The following is a 26,399-nucleotide window of genomic DNA, read 5'->3' as shown; positions in this document are numbered from 1 at the left end:
CAAGGTTTACTGCGCACGCGGTATAGACTGTATGAGAAGGGGGCGTGCAACGGATGGAGTATGCCTCTGATGTAAACACTGAGCAGTATACTGCGGTTACAATAAAACCTGTATCCTGCATTCAACAAATATAGTGAATGATTATTGAAGTAGGAAATCTCTAAACATGTAAATACACAATTATTTTATATTGAGATATATTAACTCTTAAAATTTAATGTAAGATACTCACATCATCCTTGAATATGTGTAGTGCAGTGAACAGTTACGTACATTTTGAGCGACAGCAAAGTAACCTCCTCCGATGGTCACTTAAACAGTTTTTATTTTGGAAAAATGTACGTTCAACATCACACGATGTAATACGTACACATTTGAAGAACGGAAAGTCATTACTTTTTAGTACACCAACTTCAGATATCTTGTCGTGACCTGATGGTACATCATTTATAGTACGAAGTTGTGAATAGGCAGAATTTTTAGCAATAACGTTTCTCAACTTACATTTCATTTTTTCTGAAATTAGTGAATTGTTAATTTGGATAACGGTTTGTGATGCTTTATCCACTATATTAAGAGCTTCTGAGAGTTGTAGTTTAGACGATTCTAACAGGATGATGCTTTTGAACACGATTTTAAAATTAGAATCAATGAACAGAATATCTTCCAATAGCTGTTCAGAAGGCAATGATTTTATAGCTGCAACAGCGGAACTGTCTGTGCTATTCAATGCATCAATTACCTCCATTATTTTTCCGTAATGTTCTGCATAATAATTAACAGCATGCAACCACGTTTTCCAACGGGTCAAGACTGGCTGCAGGGGTAAGGGTATTCCAGGGGCAATTATTTGGAACAGCAACACTCTCATTATAGTATGTTTGATTGAATTCTTGTCCGCACTGAACAAATGTTAAGCTTTGACTATTCCAACCACAGTAATGCAAAAGCAAGTGCTTACTTAGGTATACATCAGCTGTAGCTGCTCTATCTATTTGGACCAGTCACAACTCTTAACATGAACTGCTTATACTACGAGACCGGGCGGTCGCTCACCTCCTCTATACTACCGAACATCGGCAACCTGATTGCATGCTGCGTGTGGCAATTCAACGAAGTCTAATTATATCACTACTTCTACTTCTAGTTCTACTTCTACTACTACTACTACTACTACTACTACTACTACTACTACTACTACTACTACTACTACTACTACTACTACTACTACTACTACTACTACTACTACTACTACTACTACTACTGCATTAAAAAGTCTGTACTGACCTCTAACCTGGTGGTCATGAACTATACAATTAATAGATTATGATGACAAAAAATTATTCTTACAATATTTTGAATCAGTGGTTCCAGAATTTTGATGATCTCATATTTCACCACTAAACATTTTCCAAGCACCATATACCTTTCTTTTCCTTTGCATGACAGGACAAAAGTATAGATTATTTTAAATATTACAGTAGATATCTATTATTGTGGCCTTAAACAATACTGGTAATACTTACAATAATTATTCATGTTGGCATTGCCATTATTCAATATTTCACTTACTTATCCCGAGTATATATGGGTGATTTATTTTATTTTTTATATTATCGCCAAAGGTGAATCACATAATATTTCAATAAATACAGCACTCCTCTGCCATTCATATTTATTTCATCACGATCCATCCTTTGTAAAAGATGTTTAAAACAGTGTCTATCACCAGGCTACATCAATGTATTGTGGTACTGTTTTCGAATTTCGCGCCGAAAACACTCCCTTTAATGGCGAATGTCAGCCGATTCAATTTGTGACATTTTTCCTTGTCTGCCACTCACGGGTATGTGTCTGTAGTGAGTATTACAAACTCTTTGGTGCTACGCTAGCAAGATTTTGCGAAATTTCCGTACTGTCATTTCGTTCAAAGAAAAGAGAGCATAAACAATTTATTTCTTGAACCGGTAGCAATAACTGGTCCGTTGACATGTTCGCTCATAAGCCATTAACATTTTGTTTTTACGTTGTGCCCATTACAAGCAATACAACAGAACACACCGCTATGACACAACAGTGCAAGATGTCATTCGTCTGCTAATTCCCGCCCTATACAAGACCCAATCAGATTCATGATGGCGGCTGATGGAGACTGCCACCACCTTTGCAAGCTGACGGCACCGGTGCGACACCGGTGGAACATCAGTGACGTCATCGTTGAAATTCGGAACACCGTGATGCCATCGGATTGCTCAGCGCTGAGATTCGGAATACGCTCTAAGGATGTATCACATTTGAATCGAGAATTTCAGGAACCCCAAGTCACATTTTTTTTTCTGAAATTCAGTTTTTCATATTGGTTATATAAATACCAACTAATTACTAGTCGTTTGAACTTCATTAGTGAGACAAAATTAGGCGAAATACATTGTGAATTTAGAAAAGGACGGTCTTGTACCAATTGTGTGTTTGTGATGCAACAAATAGCCTTATCTAGAAAAGAAGAATTTAATCTCCCAACATACATAATGTTTGTGGATTATGAAAAAACCTTTGATAAGGTTTCAAGAAATAAGTTATGGAATATTTATTTATTGTCCCGCGCCGTGGCGTCGTGGTCTAAGGCATCCTGCCTAGGACTCGCGTTACGGAATGCGCGCTGGTTCGAGTCCTCATGGGAGAAGAAATTTTCTCATGAAATTTCGGCCAGTGTATTGGACCGGTGCCCACCCAGCATCGTGATGCACTTGGGGAGCTACGATAGGTAGCGAAATTCGGTTGCGAATGCCAGCTATAACGGCTGGGGGGGATCATCGTGATAACCACACGATACCTACATTCTGGTTGGATGATCGTCCACCTCTGGTTCGGGATGTGAACGTGAGGCCAGCAGCCGGCTGGTCGGTCTAGGCCCTTCAAGGGCTGTAGCGCCACGGATTATTATTATTATTATTATTATTATTATATTTATTTACTTATTTATTGATTTACTTATTTATTTATTTATTTATTTATTTGTTTATTTATGTCTATAACAGGGCAAAGCCCCAATTACAATAGACAGTACAGATATTCGTTAAAAAAAACATAGAATTGCATATTACATGAAAAAGGAGATGAAACAGATACAAATGCAAGATACAAGTGTAAATACAAATTAAAATGTAAAATGAGAAAGAAAAAAAAAAACAGACAAATAGATACTCCCTAAATAAATGACACAGATATAGATATAAATGAAAAATACCAAATAAAAATAAATGAAAAATAGTTAAGTGTACTGTACAAAGAACGATATCCAACACATCTAGTGAAAACTATTAAACGCTTTTATGAGACAAGAATATCAGTAAAAATAGGAAACAAGACATGTGATACAATAATTGTAAATCAGGGTGTTAAACAAGGCTGCCCACTATTTCTAACATTATTGACTATATATACAGGGTTAGCTAAAAGTCCCGCACCACCTAAATAACTTTTGAAGCATGTGATTCAGTGACATGAAACTTGCTGTGTGGAGATAACCATTTACTAAGAAATCAATAATGGTATTACAGAGTTTTTTATATTTCCGGTTTACCCGAAAACTCCAAATCTCTTATTTTAAATGGAACATCCAATATATATATATATATATATATATATATACATATATATGCTTTTTTAATAATGTTCATTAAAAGCTTTTCAAAAAGTACCCACACTTAATACTTCTGTACAAATTCAGTGTTGCTAAATCAGGAAAACAGAAAAGTGTAGATCTAACGATTAATACTAGTAAAACGAGTTTTTGTTTTGATTTTGTTTACAAACAACATAGTGACAATACAGTAGTTCATTGTTTTTGTTTTGATTTGTTTACACAACTTCTAATGGAAGTGGGCGTCAGCAGCATTTCCTTGGCGTAAATGAGACAAGTAAATAGAACTGACATTCCTACTGCTTGTAAAGATATCGCACCATTATTTTGGACCTGTCTTGCTTTAATTCACACCATTCGTTTGAATTTTTCAAGTTTTGAGTCACACCATTAGTTTGGATTTGTGGTGCTTTGATTCATACTATTGGTTTGGATTTATAGTTTTGTTTCGCACCATTACTTTTGATATATCATGCATGATTATTTAATACCATTAGGTTGGAATTGTCATTGTTTGTTTCACTCCACTAGTTTCAATTTCTGATTCTTTGTTTCACACCAATAGTTTTAATTCGGCATGTTTTGTTCCACACCATTCGTTTTGATTTGTAATGCTCTGATTCATAACATTAGTTTTGATTTGTCATGTTTTGATTCACACCATTAGTTTTGATTTGTTATACTTCGTTTCACACCATTAGTTTGGTTTTGTCATACTTTGTTTCACACTATTAATTTGGATTTGTCATACTTTGTTTTAAACCACTAGCTTGTATTTGTCATACATTTTTCACACCGTTAATTTGATTTGTCAACCTTTGTTTTACACCATTCATTTGCGTTTGACATTCTTTGTTTTACACCATTAATTCGTGTTTGTCATACTTTGTTTCACGCCATTACTTGAATTTCTGAAGGTTTGTTTCACATCATTATTTTGGATTTGTCATACTTTGTTTCATACTATTAGTTTGGATTTGTCATACAATGTTTCACATCATTACTTGAATTTCTAAAGGTTTGTGTCACACCATTATTTTGGATTTGTCATACTTTGTTTGACACTATTAGTTTGGATTTGTCATACTTTGTTCCACACTATTAGTTTTGATTTGTCATACAATGTTTCACATCATTACTTGAATTTATAAACGTTTGTGTCACATCATTATTTTGGATTTGTCATACTTTGTTTCACACTATTAGTTTGGATTTGTCATACAATGTTTCACATCATTACTTGAATTTCTAAAGGTTTGTGTCACACCATTATTTTGGATTTGTCATACTTTGTTTGACACTATTAGTTTGGATTTGTCATACTTTGTTTTACACTATTAGTTTTGATTTGTCATACAATGTTTCACATCATTACGTGAATTTCTAAAGGTTCGTATCACACCATTATTTTGGATTTGTCATACTTTGTTTCACACTATTAGTTTTGATTTGCCATACAATGTTTCACATCATTACTTGAATTTCTAAAGGTTTGTGTCACACCATTATTTTGGATTTGTCATACTTTGTTTCACACTATTAGTTTTGATTTGTCATACAATGTTTCACATCATTACTTGAATTTCTAAAGGTTTGTGTCACACCATTATTTTGGATTTGTCATACTTCGTTTCACACTATTCGTTTGAATTTCTCAAACAATATTTGACATCATTACTTGAATTTCTAAATGTTTGTATGACATTATTTTGGATTTATCATATTTTGTTTCACATTATTACTTTGGATTTGCCATACTTTGTTTGACACTATTAGTTTGGATTTGTCATGCTTCGTTTCACACTATTAGTTTGGATTTGTCATACAATGTTTCACATCATCACTTGAATTTCTAAAGGTTTGTATCACACCATTATTTTGGATTTGTCATACTTTGTTTGACACTATTAGTTTGGATTTGTCATACAATATTTCACACCATTACTTGAATTTCTAATGGTTTGTGTCACACCATTATTTTGGATTTGTCATACTTTGTTTGACACTATTAGTTTGGATTTGTCATACAAGGTTTCACATCATTACTTGAATTTCAAAAGGTTTGTATCATATCATTATTTTGGATTTGTCATGCTTTGTTTCACACTATTAGTTTGGATTTGTCATACTTTGTTTCAAACCATTAGCCTGGATTTGTAATGCTTTTTTTCACACTATTAGTCTGGATTTGTCATGCCTTTTTCGCAACGTTAATTTGAATTTCTCGACCTTTGCTTTACACCATTCATTTGCGTTTGACATTCTTTTACACCATTAATTATCGTTTTTCATACTTCGTTTCATACCATTAATTCGTGTTTGTCATACTTTGTTTCACACCATTACTTGAATTTCTGAAGGTTTTTTTCACACTATTATTTTGGACTTGTCATGCTTTATTTCACAGCATTAATTTGAGTTTGTCGTGCTTCGTTTGATACCCTCAATTTGGACGTATTATGCTTCGTTTCGTAACATTAACTTCCTTCCTTAACAGTTCTTATCGAATCTTTGTGAGATCGTGCCAAGAGATTATTCGTATTCATCTGGCCCGTGGGGCTTTCATGAATATCATTGAGTTGGTGTTGTGATGTACTGGAGTTGTTTGCAGCTCTGAATAATATATCAGACGGGCGGGTCTGAGAAGTAGCTGTTATGAATTAAATATGTACCAGCACGATGCATTCCTGGAGATCGTAAGAACTCAGAACAAGAGTTGAGAATGCAAACGAATACCGCATTCTGCATATCTGAGTTTTCCGTGTCTGTGAAGACTTTATCATTAAACATTCCACAGAGTTAAGAGACCTCTTCGAGACCAGAGAAAGCAGCGAACGCAACTTCCAAGTAATGTTAAGCTTCCGACATCAAAGAGTCCTCGCCATCAGATACCATTACTGTAATTAATTATCATATTTGATATTCGTATTACATCACGCATCATTGATCATAACGCAACATACATCACCACCATCATTGTAAGCATAAGTGTCACTAGACCCGACTATGAGGTTTGGAAGAGATGCACAACGGCCAAAACTTACTGATGATGAAAAGAGAATCATCTGTGAACCTTGCGTAGCAAGCAGTATAACATCATGGCTAATCGTTGGTCAGTACACACATTTACTTTTGGATTTCGCGGTATCATCTCCAAATACGCCTACAACTTGTTAAAATCAATTAGATTCACATTTTACAACATTGAGAAAATCCTTAGAGAAATTTTGAAGGATGCAATTCATATTTTGCAATTCCTATGCTATGTATTTATTTACACTGCAAGTGGGCAAGCACCCGGTGGCAGTGGTATATACACTATAAACAATACACAATAAAATGGTAAGCAATACACAATAAAATTTACAATACACAATACAATTTTACAACACATATACAATTTTATACACAATACAATAAGAATACACAATACAATTTAAAATAATAATAATAAAACATAAATAAAATACCTAATTTTACAATACAACCTACATAATTATGTATAGGTCCTACATAAGTTTCAATAGTCTTTCACTTTACTCTCATTTCATTCCCTGTAGTGGCACTATGACGCATTTCACTGACACTTTAGCACACACTTCACTGACACTATGTAGCACATTTCACTGACACTATAGAACACATTTCATTGACGCTATAAATTATCACTGATCGGAACTGTTCACTGCACTGTAAAACCATAACTTCACTGACTCAACTCGCTTCACTGATACAACAGTTCAAATAAGTCAAATAATTACATCCTTATGCATATTTATAAACAGATTTACATTTAAACTAAACATTTCTAGTCTAAGGCCCTCTTACACGCTATTTTTAAGTAATTTACAATTCAAACCAAGGAAGTAAACTCGTCAGGCTAGATAAATGCATGTCACCTTAAAAAATTAAATGTTGAATGTCACCTTAATTTTAATTTGCACTTTATACACAACTTTTTAAGTTATTCTTGAATCTCCTTAAGGAAGGACAGCCCTCAAAGACCGCTGCAGGTAGGTCATTCCAATCATTTATAGTTCTATTTAAAATGAGAATTTACCTACATCCGTTTTCTGTTTCCTACATTTGATTTTAAAATCATGATCGTTCCTACCATAGTGACCGTTCCATCTCTATTTCAAATAATATAATTTCACCTTCGATTTAATTTTATTTTGAAATTTATTGTATGTATTTTCATTGTTTTATTGTAATCTTCTATATATGTACTTCTTTTCTGGATCCTTATGTCACCCTTATTGAAGGGCGGATGGTTTTATTTAATAAATCCGATATATATATATATATATATATATATATATATATAACCCACTGAAATTAATGACATTACTTACTGTTCATCATATATATATATATATATATATATATATATATATATATATATAAGGTGTTAGAAAAAAATATTCAATATTTTAGGATATTGGGTCCTACAACACATACTTTCTGAGGTCTGAACACTTGTTCATAGGAGGTGTTTATTAGTCATTTTTTTCCTGTTTTGATGCATATTAGCACCTCCTAAAAAATTGGATACTTTTTTAGCATCCTGTATATGATAAACCGTAAGTGATGTTATTAATTTCAGTAGTTTATTCTTTGAGATGTTTAAAAAAAGTTTAATACAATCTTGCTCGTTTTTAGTTCCTTTTCGAAATAAAAATTGATTTTTACGTGAAACATTTCATAGTATATTTTTGGAAGACCATTAATTTAATTCCCAATATGCTCAGTCAATTTAAGAGAACAGTGTATTATGATAATAAATGATTGAAACAATTTTAGTTTTGTCCTTTAAATGCGAAGAAATTTGATCCGAATAAAATGCAACTTTCACTTCTGAGAAGGTATTTTAAAATGTTACATTTGTTCGGAATCAAATTTCTGCACATTAAAAAGACAAAAATTAAAATTCTTTCATTCATTCATTGTCATAATACACTGCTCTCTTAAATTGACTTAACATATTGGGAATTAAAACAATGGCTTCCCCAAAACACGTTATAAAATGTTTCATGTAAATCAATTTTTATTTCGGAAAGGAAGCAATAAAGAACAAAATTGTAATGAAATTTTTTGTTTGAAATATCTCGAAGAGCAACCCCTTGCAATTAAAGACATTAGTTAGGTTTCATCATGTATATATAGTGGTGTCATTCAAAAAATATTTAACAACCAATTTTATGATTATTATCGTTATTATTATTATTATCATCATCAGTATTATCGTTATCATTATTATTATTATCAGTATTATCGTTATTATTATCAGTATTATCGTTATCATCATTATTATCGTTATTATCAGTATTATCGTTATTATTATGAGTATTATCATTATTATCATTATTATTAATATCATTATTATCAGTATTATCGTTATTATTATTGTCATCATCATCATCATCAGTATTATCGTTATTATTATCAGTATTATCGTTATTATTATTATTATTATTATTATTATTATTATCAGTATTATCATTATAATTATTATCAGTATTATCGTTATTATTATTATCATTATCGTTATTATTATCATTATTATTATTATCAGTATTATCGTTATCATTATTATTGTTATTATCGTTATTATATTTATTATGAGTATTATCTTTATTATTATTATTATTATTATCATCAGTATTATCGTTATTATTATTGTTGTTATTATTATTATTATTATTATTATTATTATTATTATTAAAATAACATGGAAGAATGTACTAATTATTATTATTACTATTATTATTATTATTATTATTATCATTATTATTATTATCACACATTTTTGTCCAATGTTACAGAAATTATAATAATACTAGTGGCTTGTGCAGCAAATGCTGCAAACTATAAGTTCATTAGACGTTGAAATAAACATTTTTCAGACTTATTTTCAATGAAGAATACCAGACATTCTGAAAGTTATTTGCTTCCATAATAATGAAAGATACTCTCTCTCTCGAGCCAATACTGAAGATAACCACGCATGTAAATATCTACACGAGACCGCCACTAAATATATGAAAAAGACCCAATCCACTTGATTAATAACTATAAAAATATTTTATTTTTAATAATATTATAATCTTAAGTAAGTTTTATAGCTTTTAGTAACATATACTATATATACTATATAGCCGCCATTCAGTAAAATATAGAAATCAAAATCTAATTTAAGTTATTCTCTACATCTACTTACATAACCCCAAAACATTTCACTTTCATATCATCAATATAGCATTAATATGTACAATTAATGAAAAATAGTCGCATCATGGCATTAACTACAATAATATTTCATTTCTAATGGTAATAATGTCATCAAACCACCTCAAGTTTTGTAGTTTTTAATATCCAATACACAGCTGTACCCAGAAAATTACACACCACAGAATCGAACCTGTAAATTATTTTTGTAAGTTAAGTTTTTAATAACCAATTTAATTTGAGCTCTAAATATGCCAGCATTCTTGCAGATCATGGCCTTCGTGTAATATTGTTTACTGTAGTGTGTGTTTTGTTTTATTCTGAAATGTAATTAGCTAGTTCTCAAAACTGACGACAGATGGATTTTGGAAAATAGGAAAATAATTATGTTTAAAAATTGACATTTCACTGAAAACTACTATTTTTCTGAAAAACTTTGAGTTCCAAGCTTCAAAATGAGGGCCATTTATTAACATCCGTTCAGCCGTTTTCCCGTAATTTCCATTAACAGTTCAAATTATATGTATATAGATTAATGTAATTATTGTCATTGTTCAACATAATATTACGAAAAATATGATTTTACTCATGAACTAAATTATGTATTAATTAACTGTAGTTTTGTTCTCCGGGCTGCAGTCCCTTGGATGTCATCAATTTGTGTAGCATCAAGATTTTCTGGCTCGGTTGTCAGCTGTTCATTTAGTCGCCATACTGAACAGTTAGTTACCGGAGTTATCTAGTCATTTAGCTTCAGATTATTTATGGGAAGGCTTTTGTAGTCGATAATTTCTATCCAACGTTTCATAAACATTTACAAATAGGCCTACTGCTGTCGAATAGACGTATGATGTTCCAGAATCCGGCCATAAATATTGTACAACGTAGTACACACAATATGAGTTCAGGAATTCCAAAAAAGGAATGGCAGCTGGTTTTTAATTTTTCAGTGTTCTCCGCCGCAACATCATTGATCTTGTATTATCATAGCTGCACCAGCCGCCAAGTTGCAGCGCTGTAGGAAGTGATAAATCATCTTGTCCGTGAGCTGCTAATAACACAGGTCGTTAAACCAGTAAGCCGAATCGAAACACAACGAGGCAGCGAAATCTTGTCGCCATTGTAGCTGCCATTAGTCGCTATCCCCCATCTAGGTCACTCGGATGTGTTTTTCCTTCACTCTCCTCCCCGTTGTGCGCTAGGCGCCACTCAATGCTGAGATTCCGTTCCCATAATCACCACCAAGTTACAAGTTACCAGTGTAACCTATCTTCTGCACCGACAGTTGTGATCTTACTAAGCTCATACAGCAAAACTTGTTGTTTTTTTGCGACTGTAGTATTTGCAACAGAGCTTTTGACAATTTCTGTTGTCTTATGAAAATTTCCTATAATAATAATAATAATAATAATAATAATAATAATAATAATAATAATAATAATAATAATAATAATGATTTATTTTAGCTGGCAGAGTTAAGGCCGTAAGGCCTTCTCTTCCACTCAACCAACAAAATAGTAATATACGTTACAAGAGCGGTATGTTGCCGTTTTCATGGTCGAGGAAAATATTGAAAAAGCGAAACGTAGTTGAGCTTTTTTAATTTCCGAGAACATGAAAACAAACATACCGCTCGTGTATCGTACATTATTTTGTGCGAAGATCGTTTATTACATACCTGAAAGAGGAATTTCTAATTAGTTGCAATGAAATCTCCATTTTGGTTTCTGTTTAATGACGGCAACTTCGGAAAACCAAAGTATCTTGTTGCTACAAAATGTTTTCTGTGTTTACTATACTCCAGCAGGCCGTGATATACATCTGTCTTTTTTTTCCCCCCAGTCTATAAATGCGAACTTAAAACAAACGGTAAGGCTATGTAATGATTTATTTTTCATTTTAATATTTTAACAATATTATATTTATATAACATATTGCAGTAATAACATCGGCATCTGGAATCTTATTGATTTTTTCATGGCTTCCTTAATGTTACTTGTATCAGGAATGCAATAAGTTTCGTGGAGTTGTAGACTTTACTTAATTTTTGCAAATATTTAAAAACAATAATTGACATTGCAATTTAGATGAAATTGCAGTGGTAAGTTTCCAATTTATAATTATTACTATGTTAAACGTCTCTAAAAATAATATGTTAAAAGCCTAAAGCAGTAAAATGAATGTCGCGCTTAAGCGGTAAGAAGAAGGATATTGTTATGTGTGTTACGTTGGGAATACTGAATGTGGTATTTCACACTTACCGCGTATTGGTTCTGTGCGGAAAACAAGCAAATACGCACGATCTCGCACAAAGTATATATACATATGCATGAGCTTACAAAAAATTCAACAATTTGATTTAGATGGCAGGGAGATGCACTATCAACTTTACTTTTTAACTTCGCTCTAGAATATGCCATTAGGAAAGATCAGGATAACACAGAGGGTTTGGAATTGAACGGGTTACATCAGCTTCTTGTCTATGCGCATGACGTGAATATGTTAGGAGAAAATCCACAAACGATAAGGGAAAACGCGGAAATTCTACTTGAAGCAAGTAAAGAGATAGGGTTGGAAGTAAATCCCGAAAGGACTAAGTATATGATTATGTCTCGTGATCAGAATATTGTACGAAATGGAACTATAAAAGTTGGAGATTTATCCTTCGAAGAGGTGGAAAAATTCATATATCTTGGAGCAACAGTAACAAATATAAATGACACTCTGGAGGAAATTAAACGCAGAATAAATATGGGAAATGCGTGTTATTATTCCGTTGAGAAGCTTTTGTCATCTAGTCTGTCAAAAAATCAGAAAATTACCGATTGTTGTGTATGGCTGTGAAACTTGGACTCTCACTTTGAGAGAGGAACAGAGATTGAGGGTTTTTGAGAATAAGGTTCTTAGGAGAATATTTGGGGCTAAAAGGGATGAAGTTACAGGATAATGGAGAAAGTTACACAACGCAGAGCTGCACGCATTGTACTCTTCACCTGACATAATTAGGAACATTAAATCCAGACGTTTGAGTTGGGCAGGGCATGTAGCACGTAAGGGCGAATCCAGAAATGCATATAGAGTGTTAGTTGTGAGGCCAGAGGGGAAAAGACCTTTGGGGAGGCCGAGACGTAGATGGGAAGATAATATTAAAATGGATTTGAGGGAGGTGGGATATGATGATAGAGACTGGATTAATCTTGCTCAGGATAGGGACCAATGGCGGGCATATGTGAGGGCGGCAATGAACCTCCGGGTTCCTTAAAAGCCATTAAGTAAGTATTTGATTTAGATGAGAGTTACATGTATACAAGAGTTATTTACGAATTAAACAACAAAATATAATGAACTATTAATTAAACACTGAAATAAACTGTGTAGCAGAATTCAGCTAAAATACATAGAATGTTAATATATTTCAAATAATATTAGATAATAGAAATTGATTATTATGAGACAATTTTGAAAATACAGCACTATCAGGATGATGTCTAAAGAAAGAAGTAACAATGTAGTCAGTGATAGTTTAAATCAATATGATTGGAGTGAAATGCTAATAAGGTCATCTTTTAAGCTGTTTTTAAAGTTGTTTATCGTCTTGCAGCCCCTAATACTTCGTGACAAGGAATTCCATTGACGCGAGGTGGATACTCTAAAAGATGATGAATAACAAGATGTTCTATGAAGAGGTATACTTAGCGTGCCACAGATAAGTGATCTGGTATTTACGTCGTGGTTAGAGTATCGATAAGAGAAACGAGACGAAAGGTAATTTGGTGTTGAATCACAAAAAATTAGGGCAGTCTGCCAGAATCTTTGAACTATTTCGGGGGACAGATATTGACATATGAAAATTCTACTTTTAGCATTTCTATTAATTTGCCATTCAGTTGCATTAATCTTACACAATTCTCAATCGATTTCCACATTTTCCTCAAAATATGTGATAGGTTCTCAACCAATAAATTGGTACTAAATTATAACAAAACTAAAGTAATTCAATTTAATTCCTGTCCAAATTCAACGTCGAAAATTTCAAAGCGCAATAATTAACAATAGATCCCTAATAGAAACAACAACAATAACCAAATTTCTTGGCTTACAAATCGATAATGTTTTAAATTGAAAAAATCATATTAAAGAAATTTCCCCTGAATTAAATTCAGCATTTTCTGCTATTAGATCTATGCAAGAGAAAGTAAATATCAATACTTTAAAAACAATATACGGTATTTTATTTACATTCTACGGTATTCGTACATTGCTGCACAGCTGAAATATGGGCCATGTAAAAAGATCTTAATAGTACTACAAAGTCTTAATTATAGTCACAGTCTAGTTGACATATATACAAAAGAGTTTTACAATATAGTCTACTAGTACAACACATGTCTATGCGGATGATGTGAATATGTTAAAAGAAATCTACAAACGATTAGGGAAGCAAGTAAAGCTATAGGTTTAAAGTAAATCCCGAAAAGACAAAGTATATGATTATGTCTCGTGACCAGAATATTGTACGAAATGGAAATATAAAAATTGGAAATCTATCATTTGAAGAGGTGGAAAAATTCAAATATATTGCAGAAACAGTAACAAATATAAGTGTCACTCGGGAGGAAATTAAACACAAAATAAATATGGGAAATGCCTGTTATTATTCGGCTGAGAAGCTTGTGTCATTTAGTCTGCTGTCAAAAAGTATAAAAGTTAGAATTTATAAGCAGTTATATTACCAGTTGTTCTGTATGGTTTTGAAACTTAGACTCTTACTTTGAGAGAGGAACAGAGATTAAGGGTGTTTGCGAATAAGGTGCTTAGGAAAATATTTAGGTCTAAGAGGAATGAAGTTACAGGAGAATGGAGAAAGTTACACAACGCAGAACTGCACGCATTGTATTCTTCACCTGACATAATTAGGAACATTAAATCCAGATGTTAGAGATGGGCAGGGCATGTAGAACGTATAGGCGAATCCAGAAAATCATATAGTGTGTTAGTTCGGAGACCGGAGGGAAAAAGACCTTTGGGGAGGCCGAGACGTAGTTGGGAGAATAATATTAAAATGGATTTGAGGGAGGTGGGATATGATGATAGAGACTGGATTAATCTTGCATAGGGTAGGGACCGATGGCGGGCTTATGTGAGGGCGGCAATGAACCTCCGGGTTCCTTAAAAGCCGTAAATAATTAAATGCAACTTAAAGGTTTAGTAGCAATAATAATCAATACAAGACAGAAATATTCATGCAGTGTTGTTGAATGTCAAATTCACCTACAGAATAGAAGGCGTGAGAAATTAGGCACTTCTTTAATTTGGCCCTAAACAATTTTAAGTACCGAATTTTATTTTTTATGTCTATAGGGAGGCTATTAAAATTTTTTACTGCCATATAATGCACTCCTCCTTGATAGCACAATAGACTTGCCCATGGAGTAGGAAAGTCAATTTTTGACGAATATTTATGCTATGAACTGTTGAATTAGTTACAAAGTTTTCACGATTACGTACGAGGAAGATTATTAATGAAAACATAATTATACTGACAAGTCTTGGGCATTATTTGTAATTTTTCAAGAAAATTTTATTGGCGGATTTCAATGCTAAAGTAGGACGGGAGGATATTTTTAGACCAACTATTGGAAAAGAGAGCCTACACGCAATTAGTAGTGACAATGGAGTTAGATTAGTCAACTTTGCCACATCGAAAAATTTAATTGTCAAAAGTACAACATTCCCCCATAAGGATATACATAAATATACTGGACTTCTCCAGATGGATTGACACACAACCAAATAGATCACATCTTGATAGATAAACGGAGACATACTAGTATAGTAGATATTCGAACTTTCAGGGGTGCAGACTGTAATTCTGACCATTATTTGGTGATTGGAGAATTAAGAGAAAGATTATCAGTAGCCAAGCGAGTAGAGCAACAAGTTAATATTACTAAATCCAATATTTTGAAATTAAAGGACGAGGAAGCTAAGCAAAATTATCAGGTCGAAATTTCGAATAGGTTTGCCACTTTAGAAAGTTCCGACGAAGTTGAGAAAGAATTAGATGTTAATAGCGTGTGGGAAGATATCAGAGATAGTATCAAAATTGCAGCTGAGCAGAGCATAGGTTATTATGAAACTAGGAAAAAGAAACCGTGGTTTGATGAAGATTGTTGCATGGCAGTAGAAAGAAGGAAACAGGCAAAATTGAAATTCTTACAGGATCCAGTTGAGGAGAAGAGAGATAATTATTTCAATGAAAGACGGGAAGCAAGTCGTACACTTAGGAATAAAAAGAGAGGTTACTTGAAGGAAAAACTGAATGAGGTAGAAACAAATAGTAAGAATAAAAACATTGGAGATATATATAAGGGTATAAAGGAATTTAAGAACGGATATCAGCCAAGGGTAAACGTGATCAAGGATGAGAATGGTGACTTGCTTGCAGACTCTCCATCAATCCTAAACAGATGGAAAAACTATTTTGCGCAACTACTAAATGTACATAGGCCAAATAGAAATGATCGGGACGAAATTGAAATACAAACTGCTGAGCCATTTATACCCGAACCCACGCTTTCAGAAGTCGAAATTGCGATAGAAAATCTGAAAAAGTACAAGTCTCCAGGTATCGATCAAATTCCAGCAGAATTAATACAAGAGGGTGGGAGTGCATTATATAACGAAATTTATAAACTTGTACTTGCTATTTGGGAAAAGGAAATTGTACCAGAACAATGGAAGGAGTCCATAATTGTACCTATTTTTAAAAAGGGGGACAAAACCAACTGTGGTAACTTTCGAGGAATATCACTTTTGTTGACGTCGTACAAAATTTTGTCCAATATTCTTTTGAGAAGATTAACTCCGTACGTAGATGAAATTATTGGGGATCATCAGTGCGGTTTTCGGCGTAATAGATCGACTATTGATCAGATTTTTTGTACTCGACAGATAATGGAGAAAAAATGGGAGTATAAGTGTACAGTACATCAGTTATTCATAGATTTCAAAAAGGCTTATGACTCTGTTAAGAGGGAAGTATTATATGATATTCTTATTGAATTTGGTATTCCCAAGAAACTAGTTCGATTAATTAAAATGTGTCTCAGTGAAACATACAGCAGAGTCCGTATAGGTCAGTTTCTATCTGATGCTTTTCCAATTCACTGCGGGCTAAAGCAGGGAGATGCACTATCACCTTTACTTTTTAACTTCGCTCTAGAATATGCCATTAGGAAAGTTCAGGATAACAGGCAGGGTTTGGAATTGAACGGGTTACATCAGCTTCTTGTCTATGCGGATGACGTAAATATGTTAGGAGAAAATACACAAACGATTAGGGAAAACACGGAAATTTTACTTGAAGCAAGTAGAGCGATCGGTTTGGAAGTAAATCCCGAAAAGACAAAGTATATGATTATGTCTCGTGACCAGAATATTGTACGAAATGGAAATATAAAAATTGGAGATTTATCCTTCGAAGAGGTGGAAAAATTCAAATATCTTGGAGCAACAGTAAGAAATATAAATGACACTCGGGAGGAAATTAAACGCAGAATAAATATGGGAAATGCGTGTTATTATTCGGTTGAGAAGCTCTTATCATCCAGTCTGCTGTCAAAAAATCTTGAAGTTAGAATTTATAAAACAGTTATATTACCGGTTCTTCTGTATGGTTGTGAAACTTGGACTCTCACTCTGAGAGAGGAACATAGGTTCAGGGTGTTTGAGAATAAGGTGCTAAGGAAAATATTTGGAGCTAAGCGGGATGAAGTTACAGGAGAATGGAGAAAGTTACACAACACAGAACTGCACGCATTGTATTCTTCACCTGACATAATTAGGAACATTAAATCCAGACGTTTGAGATGGGCAGGGCATGTAGCACGTATGGGCGAATCCAGAAATGCATATAGAGTGTTAGTTGGGAGACCGGAGGGAAAAAGACCTTTAGGGAGGCCGAGACGTAGATGGGAGGATAATATTAAAATGGATTTGTGGGAGGTGGGGTATGATGATAGAGACTGGATTAATCTTGCACAGGATAGGGACCGCTGGCGGGCTTATGTGAGGGCGGCAATGAACCTTCGGGTTCCTTAAAAGCCATTTGTAAGTAAGTAAGTAAGTCCTACACGATTCCCTACATTTGGCACCTACTATTATTCTAATTACTCTTTTTTGTAATAGAAATATATTGTTACCCTCTGTGGAATTTCCCCAGAATATTATTCCAAAACTCGTTACCGAGTGGAAATATGCAAAGTATATTGTTTTTAAGGTATTGATATTTACTATCTCTTGCATAGATCTAATAGCAAAACATGCTGAACTTGGTTTGGGGGTAAGTTCTTTAATATGATTTTTCCAATTTAACACATTATCAATTTGTAAGCCAAGAAATTTTGTTTTTTCTATTAGGGATCTATATTGCTCCTTAAAATACTTGGACCTTGGCAGGATCTGAACCCCCGGTCCTGGCATCCAACAACTAATATGGTAACTAGGGCTAGGATTTTGATGACCTATAAATCATGAAAAAATGTCCTAAAACAATGTATTTATGATCTAAAAATCTTTCAAAAATGCCCTTAAAATGCCCTAAAAATTATTGATCTTACATAATTGGCTTAGTAGGAAAAGTGGTTTTGTACTACTTAATATTTAGAGCAGTAATTTAATTAGATTTTACATAATTTTTTCTAAGTAGTAGACTTTAATTAATTATTTTACCTGCCGTAGTTTCCATGTATGATCGTTCACCTCTGCTTCAGCATGTGGACATGAGGTCGGTCTTGGCCCTTCATGGGCTGTATCGCCATGGATTTACTTTACTTTTAGTTTCCATGTAGTCCACCACAAGGCCATTCTTATCCGGAATTAGCAGGTATAGAGGAGTCTATATTGAAGGGGTGGTTGGACTGATCCATTACATGGGCTGTACTACGTTAAAATGACAGTATTTGTGTAGAAAAACGATTAAAATACGAGAATTATAGAAAATGATGGGTATTAATGGACAAAATATGTAAAGAATGTATCAAAGGAAATAAATATTATGTTACATTAGTATTGGGGATTTATGGCCAAAATTAAGTGAAAATGCCTAAAAATGACCGAATAAAACAAAAGATGCTCTTATGAGTTGAAACAGGCAAAAATTCAAAAAATGCCGTAACAAATATGTCTTAAAACACTCATTTTATGACATAACTATAAATACTAAAGCAGCTATGTTTCTGGCTTAAGGGGAGAGGATGGTATTTTTTTTAAACTTTTGGTGTAAAATATTAATTTTTTGTATGTAGAGAGCTCATAGCTGTGGCAACTCAACCAAATACAAATATTTTGAAAAGAAAATTATTTGGGGGCCCAAGTTTAATAAAAATATACCCAATGCAGGATTGTACTAAAACCGATATATCTAAACCTTTTTAAAGATAGATTCAAACAGCTTTTTCCAATGTATTTGCAAAAGCATGTTCTACAATCTGTCTGTAACAGAATTTTGATATTAGTCCCTACGTTTGTAAAATAAAGAATAAATATTTGATAACAATTTTCTGATTTCCTTTCTTGAAAACAAACGGACGTATTTTTAAAATGAAATCAATTAACAAAATTCAGTTACAGAGAAAAGTTTCCTAATGGTTCTAAATTTCATGCATGTATCTTTAATAGTTCAGAAATTATATCCGTTTTTGTCTGGCAATGTAGCAAAAAAAAAAAAAATGAAGTTACTGGAAACCGATAAAAGTGGGCGTGTGATTTAAAAATCCATAGCGCAGGAAGTTTAAAAATGACGTCTCAACATCCGATAAGGGCACAAGTACCCACAAAATGTTATGCAATGCATTCGACACATATCAAAGGGTATTTTAAAGATTTTTTTTTTGAAAATTTAATTTACCGGAAACAACAATAAAAGTGGGCGAGTGATTTAAAATCCATAACTCAGGAAGTTTAAAAATATCAACTCAACATACGATAAGGGCACAAATACCCACCAAATGTTATGCTATGCACTTCACACATCACAGGGTATTTTAAAGAATTTTTTTTTGAAAATTTACTCATTTTTCACCAAAAAATACCATCCTCTCCCCGTAATAGAAAAAAGATGCAATTTCATCAAAATCCTAGCCCTAATGATAACGTTTATACTACAGAGAACAGCGATGTTTGTAGTTAACAATAATAATAATAATAATAATAATAATAATAATAATAATAATAATAATAATAATACTAAATTACTGGCTTTTAAGGAACCCAGAGGTTCATTGCCGCCCTCACATAAACCCGCCATTGGTCCCTATCCTGAGCAAGATTAATCCAGTCTCTAACATCATATCCTACCTCCCTCAAATCCATTTTAATATTATCTTCCCATCTACGTCTCGGCCTCCCCAAAGGTCTTTTGCCCTCCGGCCTCCCAACTAACACTCTATATGCATTTCTGGATTCGCCCATACGTGCTACATGTCCTGCCCATCTCAAACGTCTGGATTTTATGGTCCTAATTATGTCAGGTGAAGTATGCAATGCGTGCAGCTCTGCGTTGTGTAACTTTCTCCATTCTCCTGTAACTTCATCCCTCTTAGCCCCAAATATTTTCCTAAGAACCTTATTCTCAAAAACCCTTAATCTCTGTTCCTCTCTCAAAGTGAGAGTCCAAGTTTCACAACCATAAAGAACAATCGGTAATATAACTGTTTTATAAATTCTAACTTTCCGATTTTTTGACAGCAGACTAGATGACAAAAGCTTCTCAACCGAATAATAAGACGCATTTCCCATATTTATTCTCGTTTAATTTCCTCCCGAGTGTCATTTATATTTGTTACTGTTGCTCCAAGATATCTGAATTTTTCCACCTCTTCGAAGGATAAATGTCCAATTTTTATAGTTCCATTTCGTACTATATTCTGGTCACGAGACATATAATAATAATAATAATAATAATAATAATAATAATAATAATAATAATAAACTAATTTTTTACACTGAGTAGTGATTAGTCAAAGTTATATGATCCTCCTTTCCATCTGACTAGAGTAAACTACGGGAGGTTCAACAGGGGCAGCCATTTCCCAAAGTTGTTTGCTTTGAAGTCAGAAGCTTTCATCGTTGAGTTAATGGCATAGGCGGAGTGAAGAATAATGGATGTTCTGGAATAGGGTCAAGACCTCGAGGCCTGTCGCCTTATCAAGTCCGGACATACTTCGCGGTAGATGAAACGCTGCTGTGTATTTCACGCGTTTTAGCTCTCTATTCTGTGTCATTCCTCAGTAATGTTTATTCTCGATTCCCTATATCCTTATTCACAAGTTACAGTGTAGACGTATACAGAACGACATCAACAGCACTACCGGGTGATCCGTTTGGAAAGTTATAAAATAAAAACGCTGTATAATGGCATCGATTACTACTTATTTTTCGGTTATCTGTAAACAGCCTACATTGTACAGGGACATTACTTTAATTTTACCAACATTTTTAACATTAACCTGGCAATACTCTGAAACACTGTTACCCCCCTTCCATTACAGGAGTTTGGTCTTACTATTGCAATAGGCTATGTAAACAAAATCATTTTATGTATGTATGTATTTATTTACACTGCAATGGGTATATACCCGGTGGCAGTAGTAACTAATTACACTCAATAATGACAATAATAAACGTATTAATTAAAAATACAATTTAATAATAATGCTAATAATTAATACTAACAATAATTAATAATAATAATAATAACAATAACAACAACAGGGAATATACTAAATTAAATGAAACGATCACTTAAAATAACATTTGAAATATTCTAATTTGTATCTTAAAACTAAGATCGAACTAAAACCCACGAGTATGATATGTTCATATCTGCACAAGTACCTTTCAACATTACACTCATTTCGCTGTCAACTCACTCACTGCACTGGAACTACGACACATTTCACTGATTCTATCCTGATTTCACTAACACTTCAAAAACATTTCACTGTTCAAATACTTTGCACTGCCACTATAAACTATAAAGCTTCACTGACAGGAACACGTTTCACTTACACAGCACACTTCACTGACACGACATACTTCTTCACTGATACAACACACTTCACTGACACAACATAATTCTTCACTGATACAACACTTCAATAACAACATATCATTTACACCCTTTAAATACTGTGTATAATTACCGTCTATTAGTAAGGTCCTTAAGCCTATTTTTAAATGCATTTTTGGTTGTTGGTAAAGCCTTTAGTAAGTCTGCAGGTAAAGCATTCCAGTCCCTGATAGTACGATTGAGAAAAGAAAACTTTCCAGTGTCCGTCCTCTGCCTTCTTTCCCTCAATTTATATGAGTGGTCGTTCCTTGAAGAGTAATTTGACGGCTGCAACCTATTTTTTATTTCTCTCCAGGCAGGCTCACCTCTGTATGTTTTGAACAGTGCGCATAATCGAATTCGCGTTCTCCTGTCCGTGAGTGTGTCCCATTTTAACGGTGAATTTTTCCGACAACACTTAAGAGCCCGTTTTTGAATCTTTTCCAGTGTCTTAATATGTTCTAATCTGTAAGGATCCCAACATGCAGCACCATATTCCATTACTGGACGTACTAGTGATTTATATGCTATATATACTATATATACTAGGTATAGAAGGAGAGAAAAGTAGTGTATCCATTTATGTTACAGGAAAATACAGTATTACGATTTTCAGTTTGATCATTACTTTTACGGTATTAAAAAAAAACAGTAGAGTAGTAACATTTTTTTTTTTTTTTCACAAACTCAACTCAACTCTTCAGGCGGTTTTATTCATTATGTAAAGTCTACTATATTCAGCATATTACCAACCTAATTTAATCCTAAGAATTTTGTGAGCACTTCCGTAAGAAACCCCAATTTATACAGCTAACTTCTTCACCGACTTACTAGGATTTCGCTGCATCCTTTCTCTAGCATCTTCTGCAGCATCTTCTGTCACCTTTGTTGGCCATCTTACACTTTTCTTCCTTTCTGTACACCCTGTTGCTCTAAATTTACCTACCAGATTAATGACTTTTCTACGAAAATATAATCAGAAAAGCGCGAAAAAACTGTTTTTCACATTCGGTATATTGTAATTCCAGTTTCCATCATCGTCCTTCATACCTACAAACAGTAAAACAAAACTCTTGTTTACATTTATTAATGATGTTAAGTACCGTACTATATTATAGGGTACCGTATTTTCGGTAACTCTAATCTTCACTTGTGTAGCATAACTGAATTTATCTTCGTGGACTGAACCCACCATACCTGTGTGAAAATAAAGTTCAATAATATAAGCTCTTTCTTCTATAGAAAATCCAACATATTTCTGAAACACACTGTACTCTGTACTGTTTACTTCACTGCTAGCAACAGCGGCCGTAAGTTTGTGTGACTGACATTAGCAAGGACATTAGTGAAAGCGGTGGGAGTCAAGTACATTCAGAAACGCAGGTACAGTAAAAATGCAAGTAAAAATAAAGTGATGTCCCGGTAGAAGGGTGAAAGTTTTTGACCACATTAGACATCAACGTGTTAACATTATGTTCACTTATTATGTTTAACGAATATTCAGAAGTTAGAAAGTATGTTTAAATCACAGTAATTTTTTCCAGAATTCCACTTTTGGAACAGGTGGCACAAATGGGTTAAGCGTTGACAGAAACCAGTGTCTCAAAAAACTCTTTTCCCCCTCTCCCCACTATGTAAGTTGGGGAAAATTATTTCCCCGTGAACATTTCGTACTTAGTTATTTTTGCATCACAAAACATCTCTCAATCTTCCGCATAACTTTTTGCACTGATTAAAAATATTTATTAGGTCTAAGGCTATTGGTCACTCCTCCCAGTATAGGCCATCCAGTATCTCGTGAAATCTACCTGCGCGTCAGGGGAAGAAGGAAGTGGGCTGAGAAGCTTCACTCTCTCGCTACGCTTCTACTTGTAGCAAGCGAGCTCACTTACCCCCAAGGTTGATGGTAACCTCTGCTGGTAATGAAACTGGTAATAGATCATGAGGAGAGAGATTTGAAAAATCGGGCGTACTGGAATTGATTCCCAAATCTGTGAATCGGTTACCATTTCGTTCCCAAGCTATACTCGAGTTGGTTCCAGGTTGATTTCATCTGTGTACTGCAGTTGGTTCCCGCTCTAGATCAAGGTAGGAAAAATTTTCCTTCCCATTTTATACAGACTTAGGACTATCAACTACTGTCTACAGTAGTAGGTAGGTTAGAAATGATTTTGTAGTTGGCGGACACGCTGTGTCGAATAATTTCATAATTTTATTTCTGTACTGGTAAAAATTTGTAACAAACGTGTCCTGTACTTTCACTAACACTACTCTCCTAATCACTGAAACTTATGATCGATATTTATAGTTTAATGTATATGAAGCTACAGCTGTCCTATATTTCCACTGCCACTACTCTGCTAATCACTGAAACTTATGATAGGTATTTCTATTTCAATGTATATGAAGCTACAGCTGTCCTGTACTTCCACTGCCACTACTCTGTTAATCACTGAAACTTATGATCGGTATTTCTATTTTAATGTATATGAAGCTACAGCTGTCCTGTACTTCCACTGCCACTACTCTGTTAATCACTGAAACTTATGATCGGTATTTCTATTTTAATGTATATGAAACTACAGCTGTCCTGTACTTCCACTGCCACTACTCTGTTAATCACTGAAACTTATGATCGGTATTTCTATTTTAATGTATATGAAACTACAGCTGTCCTGTACTTCCACTGCCACTACTCTGTTAATCACTGAAACTTATGATCGGTATTTCTATTTTAATGTATATGAAACTATAGCTGTCCTGTACTTCCACTGCCACTACTCTGTTAATCACTGAAACTTATGATCGATATTTATAGTTTAATGTATATGAAACTATAGCTGTCCTGTACTTCCACTGCCACTACTCTGTTAATCACTGAAACTTATGATCGATATTTATAGTTTAATGTATATGAAACTATAGCTGTCCTGTACTTCCACTGCCACTACTCTGTTAATCACTGAAACTTATGATCGGTATTTCTATTTTAATGTATATGAAACTATAGCTGTCCTGTACTTCCACTGCCACTACTCTGTTAATCACTGAAATTTATGATCGGTATTTGTATTTTAACGTAGATAGAGCCACGGTTCATGATCGATTATTATAGGTGGCGTTATAGACAATAACAACTATTAATTGATCTCCGTTGTTGATATTTGAACACTGCCACTACTGTGCTGCGTGATCAATTAACATCCCCGCCTTGGGACCAACTCGCGTTGTTGATATTTGATGGGCAACATGTTACATCCAACCTTTTTCCACAGAGGTACTCATTTGAGCATGAGGGACCTACTCACGTTGTTGATATTTGAACATGGGGAACCTACTCACGTTCAGGGACGACTTTTGGGGCAGTGCCAGTGTGCCATGGCACTACCAATGAAAGAAACAAAAAATAATATCCTAAAAAGGAGTTGCAATCGTTTATTTCTACACATTTTATTCGTATTTCATCTGAACAAGCGCGCGCACAGATCGGGACGCACTCTTGCAGCGTTTCTCCGAACGTTGGAGCCAGTTCAGTGTGGCACTATCTGCCTCCATATAACACTGTACAAAAGGCTACTCATTCTAGTTTATACGCGTTTCTTATGGCAGACTTTGAGCCGAATTCAATTTGACTCAGTAGTTAACATTCCGCCCGCTAGAGCACAGTAACGCAGAAATTTCGCTAGATGGCAGGGTTGTTGGAGACGTTTTCAGGGAACCATCAAGCGCAGACTTGCACGAAAACACAAGTTAAAGTTCCGCGCCAAATCTTAATGTAATGTTGCCAATTCAAAACTAATGCACACAACTTGGATTTGAATGTGTAAATTATTATCCATTTAATTATATTGAATGCAGAGATAATCAGTCATGGTTCTTTTTAGAAAGATTTTTTTTTTCATATTGTGTAACACTATTTGTTAGTTTTGTGTAATATTTGTTTTATTTCGCGGCAACTAAATATCGCTACACTGTTGCTAGTATTGATGCTTTTGTTAACAATACATGAGATCTGTGCAGGACATGAACATGTGTTATTCAGGCTGCTACCTTGGATTCATCGGCCTGTTTAAATAAAGTGCAAACGTGTTCATTTATTATCCATATCATTGTTCATCTCGTGTGTTTTTGGCAGTAATTTTACTAGTTATAGAAGTTACTTGTATTTGACTTAACAATACTGTGAAAGGTTTGCATTATCTGTTCCTGTAAATTTCGTTATTAGTTTCGGAAATGTTATTGTAACTGTAAAATAGCTGGTTTAATTAATGTGTTTTATATAACATAATGTAAACATGAGCTGTGATTATCATCTTTTACTTGGGTATTTGCGTGAAATTATTATTATTATTATTATTATTATTATTATTATTATATATATATATATTTTTTTTCAATTTTTGGCACCACTACCAG

This window comes from Periplaneta americana, chromosome 2 (genome assembly GCF_040183065.1).
Source record: "Periplaneta americana isolate PAMFEO1 chromosome 2, P.americana_PAMFEO1_priV1, whole genome shotgun sequence".
In the NCBI taxonomy this organism is placed as follows: Eukaryota; Metazoa; Arthropoda; class Insecta; order Blattodea; family Blattidae; genus Periplaneta; species Periplaneta americana.
This window is presented reverse-complemented; position numbering follows the sequence as displayed.